General features: G+C 40.9%; 1 long non-coding RNA gene across 1 annotated transcript; it reads left to right on the top strand.

The window, feature by feature from the left end:
- Window positions 1-1209: 1209 nt before the first annotated feature.
- LOC137588278 (uncharacterized) lies at window positions 1210-11360 on the top strand. The gene is made up of 3 exons (XR_011034039.1): window positions 1210-1321; window positions 5404-5651; window positions 10570-11360. It is a non-coding gene; the product is annotated as an uncharacterized lncRNA (long non-coding RNA).
- The last annotated feature ends 212 nt before the right edge of the window (window positions 11361-11572 follow it).

The following is an 11572-nucleotide window of genomic DNA, read 5'->3' as shown; positions in this document are numbered from 1 at the left end:
TCTGCAGTGAGAAGGAGAGAGCACTGTCCTGCTGCAGCAGCCAAGATGCTGATAGCTAAAATGCATAGAGGCAGTGCCCTGCAAATGTCCTCACTGAGACCTGGGAAACTGAGCCACAAAGTGGGTTTTTGTGCAGCAAAGACATTGCAGAAAGAGAAGTTCAACCTCATTGGCTGCCTACATAATGGATGATCTCACTCTTACATAGCACAACGTACAAAAGACAAATATGTTTGGTAAAGACGTTGCTATATTTTAGTGCACTGCAGAAGAGCACCAGTGGAACAATGCATCTTGGGTAATTAAAGGACAGTATGCAGGACTGCAGATTAAAGGCTCTTCACTCAGGAGATAGATTTCTACCTGTGAGAATTCTCAATAACTCAATAAGTGATTATTGGTCGTTTGTCAAAACATGTTATTTTGTGCTGTATTGGCATATTTTTACCAAAATATCAATCTTGACTTTTTTTTTAGGAGCACAGCAAATCGATCACATTTATTGACTCTATTACACAGTATCATTTTGATCAAGTCTTTCATTTTCTGAATTCTTAAATCATTCTTCATTTTCCTGGTAGCTATAGTAAATAAATTCTCTATAAAATACACATTTTTTTTGCAACCCTTCGCAAGAAAAAATTTTTTCCAGGTGTTTTCAAAGGAAATTAGATTTCAGCGATATTGTGACAAGTTTTAAATCAAACAAAAGGAGAGAGCCTCTCTGTGGAGTAAACTGTTTTTCACAAGGTGCAAACACACTCATATCTCATGGCAGCTTTTACTATAGAGTGAAAATTAATAAAAAAAAGGGTTGGAGTGTGTGCGTGCAGGGGGTCTCTCTGGTGAGGAGCCCTTTACACTGATGATTCTCCTGGGGGTGGCTTGCAGAGGAGGACAGGGAGGAGAGGAGGGGGCAGACTGAGGATGTGCACACACACTGACCCAGGAGGCTGCTTTCCCCTTTAAAAGTCCCATCCCACTCAGATACGCAGAGCTCATGCAGGATCTGCTGCGGCAGTGGGGGAACACTGCTGAGCTGTGCAGTTTGTGCTGCCAGCAAGCGTGCAATGAAGAGGAGGGGGAGCGAGCGTGTACAGCAGGAGGAGGGGGAGGAGGAGGAGGAGGAGGAGGAGGAGGAGTGAGGGAGGGAGAGAGAGAAAGAGTGCAAACAATGTCATTCTGTTCAGGAGGCAATGCAGCAGTCAACTTTGCCGCGCCATGAGTGCACATCACCAGCAAACATTAGGCTCAGACTGAGTGCAGAGAAGTTTTCCTTCTCTCTACCCAGACAGCGATGCAGCCTGACACTCATCTGTAGGTATGCCTTTATTTCCTCTCTTATGTCATTTGCCTTAGACCTTGTCTCCTTGCATGTCTCTGTGTAGGATAGTAAACCTCTCATATCAGGCTGACTGGAGTTGGTACAATTACAGTATGTCGGTGCAGTGATGAAGCTCCTGGCTGCTTCTGTCTCATCAGTGTCAGCCTCCTCTGCACCAGTAATAACCAGGCAGCAGCCAGCCAGCCATCCAGCCATCCAGCAGTCAAGCTCACTGCTCCCTCATCCATGTTTAACGCGTGGTACAAGCTGGAAATAGCAGCCGGCGTGTCAGATAGCAGCTGGTTGAGAGGAGTCTTCATTTTACATAATAACGAGGGGGGAAAAAAAACTAACCGGGATGGATGGAAATAGTTGTCGATGCTAGACTAGACTTAACAAGTCTTTCCTGACTTAGCTTTAGGGAGAGGACAGGTTTTTGCCTTCCCCCGCTAGATGAAGGTTTATATTTTGCAAGTGTTGGTCGTGAATACTGCGCTGCTAAGAAAACTGTTAACAAAGATCTATTGTGCCAGTGATCCCGTGCTGTTAATGTCTGTCTGCTGAGATGTAGAAATGAGAATGACGCTACAGTGGCCTGCATGGGACAGGGGAGCTGTGGTGCAGTCTTGAAGTTGTCCTCTGCCTACTGACACTTTTATATTGTCCTGCAAGTAGATACCAGAATAGGCAGCAGATGTCTGAGATACTTTTGAAAGTGTTTATCACAAATTGTGTGTGAGAAAGTCCTGAAGTGTTTGTGTTCTTTTGGTCGACTCTGTACCCTGAACAAAATCAGAAATAAAACGTTTTGAAGGGTAGAGTCGACTATGTTTGCAGTTTACGCTTGTCTGTCTTTTCAAAGGTGAACTGAAAATTGTTAGTGAGTGAGTAAAGCTTCATGTTAAAGTGAGACTATTCAGAATTGTGCTGTTCAACGTGTGTGTGAGTTGTGGATGATGAGTCCAGTCAGGTCATTATGCCCGGCTCCGTCAGCTCTGGGTTCAACTTAGGTAACTGTGCTAAGACCTTGAAAAAGCAGGCCGTGCCGTGTCAGCTGGCTTTTTGTAACGGCAAACTGTGCTTGAAGTCAGCATCACGTCTGAAGCCTGATATCATTGCGGAGCATCTGCAGTTCTCCGACACACACTTCCACCGAGGGTGAGTGCTGCACTGCCAGCAAAGGAAATTGCCGCACTCACCTGATGTCCCTTGCACCTCACTTCTGCCCTCCCCCTCCCTTCTACCCTCCTTCCCTCCGCCTCCTTCCTCATCTCCAATTTCTTTACTGTAGTCTCTTGCGGTGGTACAGTTTCCCAGTACAGTGCCTCACTATCATTCTTTGCACCTCTGTGATTGTGACCCCCCCTACAAGAGGTAAAGATGTATGCAGCATCTCAACATCCTCCTTGAGCAGTTTGCCTGAGTGAATGGAAAGGGCGAAACCAGAGAGGCAGAGACAAAAAGCAAGAGCTACTGAGCAGAGCAGCAATCCTGCAGTGTCCTGCAGCAGCTGAGTTCCTGCAGTGCTTGTGCTTGTCTCCAACACACACACACACACACACACACACACACACACACACACACACACACGCACACACACACACACACACACACACACACACACACACACACACACACACACACACAAAGACTATCATTCTCTCTAAGTCATGTGACCTTTCGTGGTAGATGCGAACATGTTGTCTCAGTCTGGACCAGACTATGGTGAGTTTAGAGGTAGAAGGAACACAAACACACACATTCTGCTCATGGGATTCCACAGGGAGGCAATAGTGAGAGTAGTTGGGTGCCCCCCCCCCCATCCCCTTCTTCACTGGTGCATTCCAGCACTCCAGTTCCGATGATGTAATCAATGCAGCAAGGTTTGAACTTGCTCGGCCTATCCAACACCCCCCCCCACCCCCCCGACAAACACAGATGGGAGTGTGAGGCCCTAACTGCATTCTGTGTCCCAGGTAGGAACCGGGAAAAAAAAAAAAAAACTTGAGAAGACTTTGCCATTAAGGTGCCAAAAATAATCTCCTCTGTGTGGGCTACTTCACTGATTGGTGCTCTGCAACTAAATGCACACCCCTATTCATGCTTTCATGATTTAAGACCAACTCAACATCAAAACTATTGCTGGTGCAAAACCTTGCTGTACTACAGCAGCACTTCAGGTAAATTAAATCAACCATCTGTGGATGAATGTGCTTCTCTTTTTACAAGTTTTTTTCTTTTTTAAGTTTCTCTAGTTATTTCCATCTGATGAAAAAAAAACGATAGCAGTAGATATAAATTGGTTGGGTTATATCGTTGTCACTTCACTCTTTTCTCATTGAGGGTCTGATGATAGAATGAAGTCACTAGATGCACAGATTTCATACAGTATGGTGCTCAGGAGATGTTCAGGCTGCCAAACTGAGCCCATACTGTAGCAGGTGAGTTTTGCTGAGCTGGTTCCTGCCACCGCAGCCACAATCTGCCTCGTGATCAACTTCTACTACAACAGCAATGAACTGGCATCACCTTTTAGCAAACAGCAAGCATCAGAGCAACTCCGCATAAATGACAGACAATTGCACAAATGTGATATAGCTTAATGTATGTTTGAATTTCTATTTGTTAGATTTCTATTTAATTTCTATTTATTTGATTTATAAGATAAATCTGCTATTATAATTATATATAATAATTTACCAGTGTTTTTCTTCATTCAACATGATTACATGAAGGTATTTGATGAAGTCTTTACACTATGAGAACCACACCTGTTGGGAGTTATAAAAAGGGGAAATAATGACATTGAGAAGAAGACGACAAAAACAGCTAAAATGAGTTAGCAATATTTAAATCAGTCAGACATTACTCAACAACAACAACAAAAAACTCCCACAAGAATTACTTTGTGGAACAACATAAAAGTTTTAAGATTTCAACAACAAAAAAATACTGAAAGATAGTGGTCTGCAATAAACTGCATTGTATGTTTTATTTGAGTATTATTATTTTTTGGTCAAGATAATACCTTTAAATTATTATTCAAACGAGTTCATGTCAGTGAAGTCTACAAGCCAAAACTAGCACATGAAAGATGAAAATGTGTAACGTTCAGGAGCTTCTGTTGATAAACGGATAAAACATGATATTAGTTAATAAAGTATGTCTCATCTTGGATTTATAATAAACTAGTATGGAATGTTTTTTAGAGGTATTAGTTATGACCTCCAAGGAAATTCTCACCCTATGAAAAGTGGCCACAACTGTAATTAACATGACCCACTGAGGGTTTTTACTGCACTTAATTCTGTTGTGTTGAAGCTAAATCACGACAACGTATTATTAGTAGTACAAAGGGGGCGGCACAGTGGCACAGTGGGTACAGCTGTCGCCTCGCAGCCAGAAGGTTCTGGGTTTGCTTCCTTTCTGTGAGGAGTTTCTCTGTTGTCCTCTTGTCTGTGTGGGTTCTCTCTGGCTTCCTCCCACCTCCAGAAACACGCAGCTCAGGTGATTTGGCCATACGTAGTTGGGGTGTGAGAGTCTGTTTGTCTACTGTGTGGCCCCATGATGAGCTGGCAACTTACCAGGGGTGTACCCCGCCTTTCGCCAAATGGGATAGGCTTCAGCTGTCCAATAGCCTGCAAGACGGACAAGCGGCTGTACCATCTGTGGACGGTACAGCCGTCTCGTCTACAGCCGGTCTGCTGTATGGATGGATTCTATACAAAGATAAGATATCAATCATACCAATCAATCTCCTTCAACATCAACTAAAAAAAACAGGTTTTTGCATTTGATCAAAGGTAAAAGCAGTAGTTCACCAGTCTGGGAAGTCACTAGCTGTAGACTTGTTTTGAAATGATCAAATTTGAAAAGGCATTGAGGTTTTTCAGCTCAACTTTCGTCATGAAAAAAAAAAATCTGCCTTATAGAGAAGAGCAATTTTTACATACCTCCAAAACCCATCCAATAAGCGAAATAAGTCGGAGTACAAGCCTTGACAGTAAAGGGTCGAATGGAGGTGGAGAGGTTTGTTTTTTGTTTTTTCAACAATGCTTTTATGCTCCTCCCATTCCCAGGGTCAACTTAATTCACTGGTTCCATCTGCTGGAACATGCCTCAACTTGTACTGGTCTGTGTGTGAGACGGAGAGGGAGAGGTGGAGAGAGAGACACCCACAGCCTCTGGGAGAGAGCAGGACCAGCGGTCAGCAGCTGGCTGCAGTGAAGTGACCTGTTCCGCAGAATGACTCCTGTTGATATCAGGACCGGTCTACTCACTGGAAACAAGCATGGACGACGGAGCTCCACTGCTGATTCGTTGTGGGGTGAGTGTCATAGCTAAATGCCATTAAACGTCTCTCATATATATTACAGGTTGATTGTTCTTGTACAGAGGAGGAAAGTGTGTTTTTTCTATAACTTCAGAAACACTTAGAGGACATTATAAGATGTTAGACTCAGGCCTTCAGGTCTGCTTCAAATTTCTTGTAAGGCGAGAGAAGCATAGATAAGAGCACATAAATGTGATTGCTCCGAAGAGAGTCTTTTAATGCCTTAGCAACTACAAGAGGTCACCCGAACACATAGTTACCAATAAGTGACCTCCACACAGACAGAACCCCACTAGTCACCCTTTCACAAGTCCCTCGGTTCTTTGTGACCATTGTGTGACCTCAGATTGATCTTCTCAGAGTAGGAGAGATGTTTCTGTTCCTGCTTCCTCCTCTGCTCAGAATGAAAGACGGTATCCATGAGGAAGCCTGGCAGGTTCTGCTCCGAAAGAGAGGGAGATGGAGCGCTCCTCATTTCTCATAACTAATTAAATAGATAAAGGCAGTTTGGTGGAGATTAAGTTTAATAATGTCCAATTTGTTTGTGTTTTGTGTCAGGAGGTGTCATAACATGAAGCATACTATTCTCAGAAAAGCAGAGGTAGGCAAGCTGTCCCTGTTGTCAAACACCATACGTTCATGTCACTAGTTAGCCCTACAGTCAAACTTTCAATACATAATCATGATAAAGAATCAATTAATGATCAATGTATTTTTATTTTGTGTGGTCAAGCCTGCTGGTAGTTACTGGGGCAACACTGTTTTCTGGTAACCAGGGGTGGTGCACATTGTGGGTAACTACTGAATTATTAACTCACTGCAGTTTGACATACAATACTGCAAAGTAAATCCAAGGGACACAATTGAAATAAATAACAAGCAATAAGCCTGAAATACAGGGATTGTTGTGGACAAACACAGAAACAAGTTATTTAAGTTGTCTTTATCATTTCCACATGTGAATTACGTATCTGATAGAATATTGTACTCAATTTCCAAAATGTATTTAAAAAATTTAATTTAAAGATATTTAAAAAAAATATTAATTCCCAATAGAAGCTGCTCCAGTACACTGAAAATGCGTACATAAAGTTTACTGACAAGAGGTTGAGCAGTTTACTAAAACCTCTAAGTATAACTTCAGAAAAAACCACTAAGAATTCACATAACTTCTGTTGGCAAACACAGAAAGAAAGACATTTAAATAAATAAATAAATAAAAAAGTCCCCAAATAGTAAAAGGTACAACTTCAGTTATTGGCTGGAGTGTGTAAGAAATATTCAGAAAAATATTAAACAATTTTTTTTTAAAATCTGCCCCAGAAATTAAACTAATCAAAAGGAGCTGAAGATCAAGTTGTAACTGTGAAAACAGAACAGAAACATGATGCATGTCCCAAAATATTAACGTCATGACTGATCTGTGTGGAAAACTTTCTAAAAAAAAAATACAATTGAGATTTGAATTGTGACACAGAAACTGATGGACAAATGGATGAGAACCACAAACCAACACCCTCCTCACTGCATCCATAGAGGGTGATAATTAAAGCAACAGATGGGGGTTATGTTAATTCCATTTTTATTGATCCTGATGATTTCACACTGACTTGATTTTTGAATTTCAAAGTAAATTGTCTAAAAGCTAAAACGAACAACTGCTGAGTAACCCTGAGGAGAAGCCAAACTACAGCACCTGGTGCGTCATCATGCGTAATTTTTTTTCAGACATATGGCCATGCAGTAAAAAGTTGTGTCTGTTAGATGGTGGTTTGTTGGAGTATCGTAACCTGACTCCAATGAACAAGAACACACACTGTATGGGTAAATTTTTCCAGCATTCGCATGGATCCAGGTAGCACGTGTGTGTCCAAAGCTGAGTTTTTGATGTTACTATGGTGTAGCTGATGAGATTTTTTATGAAAGTCTGTTGAGTGGAGGAAAATAACAGCACCGAGTTAAGGCAAGGATGCAGAACGGAGCGGTGACGTTTCGACAGTAGTGACATTTTGACTTTGTGACACATGTGCAGCCGGAACTGTAAGACCATCTAGCAGCAATGAGCAGCTAACTGAACGAGGATCCAGAGCTGTTTAAGTCAATCAAAGCTTCAAAAAAGACTTAAATGTGATTTGGTCCATCATGAAAAGTCAAAGCAAGCTGGTTAGGAAAAAACCCCCAGAAAAAAATCAATAAAGTAAATCAATAAATTTGAGTAGCATTTCAATGCATTCTACAATCTAATCCTGACATGTATAGACCACTTAGTGCTTATAGTCCAAAGCCAATACACAACTTACGATTCACTAAATGGCGACTAAACTGTAGTTAAAATAACACGGACAATAATTAAACTGGATTTACAGTAAAAATGATCAAGCATGGCAAATAGAGTTCCTCTTAACACTCAAACAGAAAATAAATACTTCTATGACAAATAATAGTAACTTTGATCACGTTCAGAGCTTACATGAAAAAACATGATGGTCATGCAGCTTCTTCTCTTTAATAAATGTGATCTAAAAAAGGTAAAACGTAAATATTAATCACAGAAATTGTTTAAATTGCTTGTAATATAGATAAAATAACTATCTACTGAGTATTATTTCATAAAATTGTTTGATTGTATTATTTTAAAAATACAGTGGTTCATACAAGGGTTAAGGAAAATAAGAAGTGTTTCCCTCTCTTCTCGGAAGTCTCTTTCTCTTCTGCTTTAATATATTTAGGATTTGGAGTGCTGGTCAACCAATAAAAATGACATTTAAAGATGCCACTTTATTGTTAAGAAGAAACTATTCCTTGAATAATGGTGGAAATAATTACCATGAATATAGAGTGATAGCTGGATATCTCTGTTTGGTTCAGTCTTTCCTCTCCCATTCATTCCCATTCCATCTTTACACTTTATCTTCGTTAACGGTGATCAGTGTTCCCTGTATCCTGACACATGCCATCAGTAATACATTTCAAGTCATTTTATTCTAGCATCTATAATTTAAGCCCGCGTGTGACAGTCAGTTTAACCAAAAAGACTTCAGAACCACTTTGCATGTTGTTACTGCTCAATAATTCATGTAATATTCGACCACATTTCACTCCAGCAGTTGTAGCATTACAACTTCCATCCCCTCTTTTTTTGGATTTGGATGAAACAAGAAAATATATATGTGGGAAAAGTTGAAGCTAGAGGTCTGAAACATTCAGGCTGGTTCTGCCTGTTTTCAGCATCTGCCTAAAATACAAGAATATGTTCCGGGATGTTTTTTTTTCCATGGTGCAATCACTTGTTACAGGAAACTACATCTCAGCTCTCTCAGGCCTCTGTAGCTTCTATAAACTCTCAACTCTAATAAACTCCACCATTAGCTCAGGGTGTGTTCCAGCTCCTTCTAAAAATGCAGTGTGTCCGCCACGTGTTCAACAGAAAAATCTTTAATACAGTTCTATCAAACTTTGGTCCAATCTCTAAACGGTCATTCACGTCTCAAAGCGATTTTTATGCTACTGTAATTCTTTCAGCCGGAACATGATATTTATGAAAAGTTCTAGTCTGGTTTTAAACCACATCAGAGCACCGAAACAGCCTTGATATGAGTTTTTAATGATGTAATTTGAACTGTTGACGTAGGTAACTCTGCCTTAGTACGTTGTGTTGTGGCCTTTGACTGTTGCGGTTCCCTTTACCTTGACATTGATGCCACGAAATGCTGCAGCATGTCTTCTTACAGGCATGAAGAAGCAAGAAAATATACAATAGTGTGAGAAAGTGTTTGCCTCTTCCTGATTTTTTTTTTTTTTGCATGTTTGACGTACTTAAATTTTCCACATCATCAAACAAATATAAATATTAATCAAAGACAACACAAGTGAACACAAAATGCGTTTTTTAAATGAAGGTTTTTATTATTAAACATTATGGATATTGAACTTGCTCAACCTGACTACTCCCGCTGGTCTTCACTGGCATTCCTCAGTCAATATCAGGGATTACATCAAGCCCTGAGGAGGAGGAAAATCCCATCATCATGTGTTCAGAGAGATCCTCATCTGCCGGCATTCATTTGGTGTGTGTGTGCATGTGTGCGTGTGTGTGTGTGTGCGTGTGTGTGTGTGTGTGTGTGTCGGTGGTCAATTGTGTCTTTGTGTCTTTGTGGAAAGGCAAAATTAAACTCAAGCCTAAATCTATATCAAAATTCTTTCTTTGACATCAGCTCAGCTCCAAGCACCAGTCAGTGAGGGATTTCCAGCTATACAACTAAAAAGGCTTCATTAAACATACAAAAGCAGAGAAGATGAACCACGAATAACTTTGGTGCAGATTTAGTCAGTGAGCCTACACCAGATAAAGAACACATAGTTTCACTAAAAATCCCTCTGGTCACCTCTCTATCTCTGTCATAATTCCTTCTGTTCCTTCATTTGCTGCAAGTGACTCTCTGGCCTCCATGTCCTGTCAGCATATAGAGGACAGTATGGGGGGGTCAGTTGTCCTAAAATAGCACTGCAGCAAATGATGGAGGGGGGGCTTTAGTAGTTGTCCTGCATGACTGCATCCACACAAGCACTTGTGCTACATGGTGATCACCTGAACAAAAACATATCCACAACTACACGTAAAAACACGTAAAAGAAATAAATCAAACTTTACTTTTAACTTCAAAATCACAACTCATAACAAATCCCTTCTTAGATCAGGGGCTGTTTGTTTTTACCAAAGTTGTGTCCAATTTAGAATCCATGTGCAAAAAAAAAAAAAAAAAAAAAAGCTTTCGGTCACTCTGGACTGGGGAGCATAGACTCATCAATCTCATGTCATTGAGTTTTCTGAAAAGAAAGTGAATCCAACCAGCTTTTATTTATTTGTTTTAAAACATGAACCAACCGGCATTATTTCCACTTTCCCTTGCAGATTTTCAGCTGGGTTGACATGGGACCGTGCCACTCCCAGGAGGTTTTAAGTTCAAGGCTGTTCTCTTCCAACCTTCACAACCACAAAGCTGGCCATGAAAAGCTTTACCGGACTCTGAAGCTGAATCACCACAACCAGTCGGGGTCCTGCTGCGTGGAGATGGCCTGAAGGGAGGATGGATGGACGTGGCTCCTGTGGGTGTTTCTCTGGCAGTGTCTTAGCTGGTTGTTGTGAGGAGTGAGAACGAAGCAATCAGCAAGTATACTGCCGCAGAAATTCTTTGCAATAAGAGGCCCTGGGATCTCAGCCAGCACAGCATCGGGAGCATGGAAAACGTGGATCCTGCTGCTACGCTAAGTTTTCACACATGTGCGCCCAGACTGTGGAACTTGCAAAATACTGAGGATTAACTGAAAGTACTGTAATGAATGGAGCATGACCTTTTCATTAACAGCCTCTAAATATTACAGTAAGGATAAGAAAGTCAAACCTCTGCAGTGTTGTACTCTAATGAGGCTCTGCTGCCATCTTCTGACTGAAAGCCACCTCCAGCCTTTTCTTCATTAAGCTGCAGCAATTTTCTTAAACTTGTATTTTGTACTTCTGTGTGAATCTCCTTCATTCTGAAGTCTTATGCTGATGATGACGTGTGATTCCTTTTTTTCCTCTTACATGTAAATATATGCTGTTCATTTTCCCATGTTTGATTTTACCTCTTTTTTTTTCTTCTTGTTTCTATCCTCATTGACAGTGAACGTTCCCGATCCCTAATTTATCAGTTGCAGCCTAATATTTTCTCCATGTAATAAACTATAACTGGAATAAAGTTAAATGAAGGCCACTTAATTCTTTTGCCTTGTTAATTTTCAGACATTGTATTCCCTTTATATTGTGGTAAAGCGTCTTGTGGCAAATGAATGTTTCCAAGCAAAAAGAGGAAAACTAGTGTCGCATATACAGTGTGTGTGTGTGTGTGTGTGTGTGTGTGTGTGTGTGTGTGTGT

Source organism: Antennarius striatus, chromosome 2 (genome assembly GCF_040054535.1).
Source record: "Antennarius striatus isolate MH-2024 chromosome 2, ASM4005453v1, whole genome shotgun sequence".
NCBI classification, from domain to species: Eukaryota; Metazoa; Chordata; class Actinopteri; order Lophiiformes; family Antennariidae; genus Antennarius; species Antennarius striatus.
Note: the sequence above shows the minus strand (reverse complement) of the source record. Positions and strands in the feature narration are given on the sequence as shown.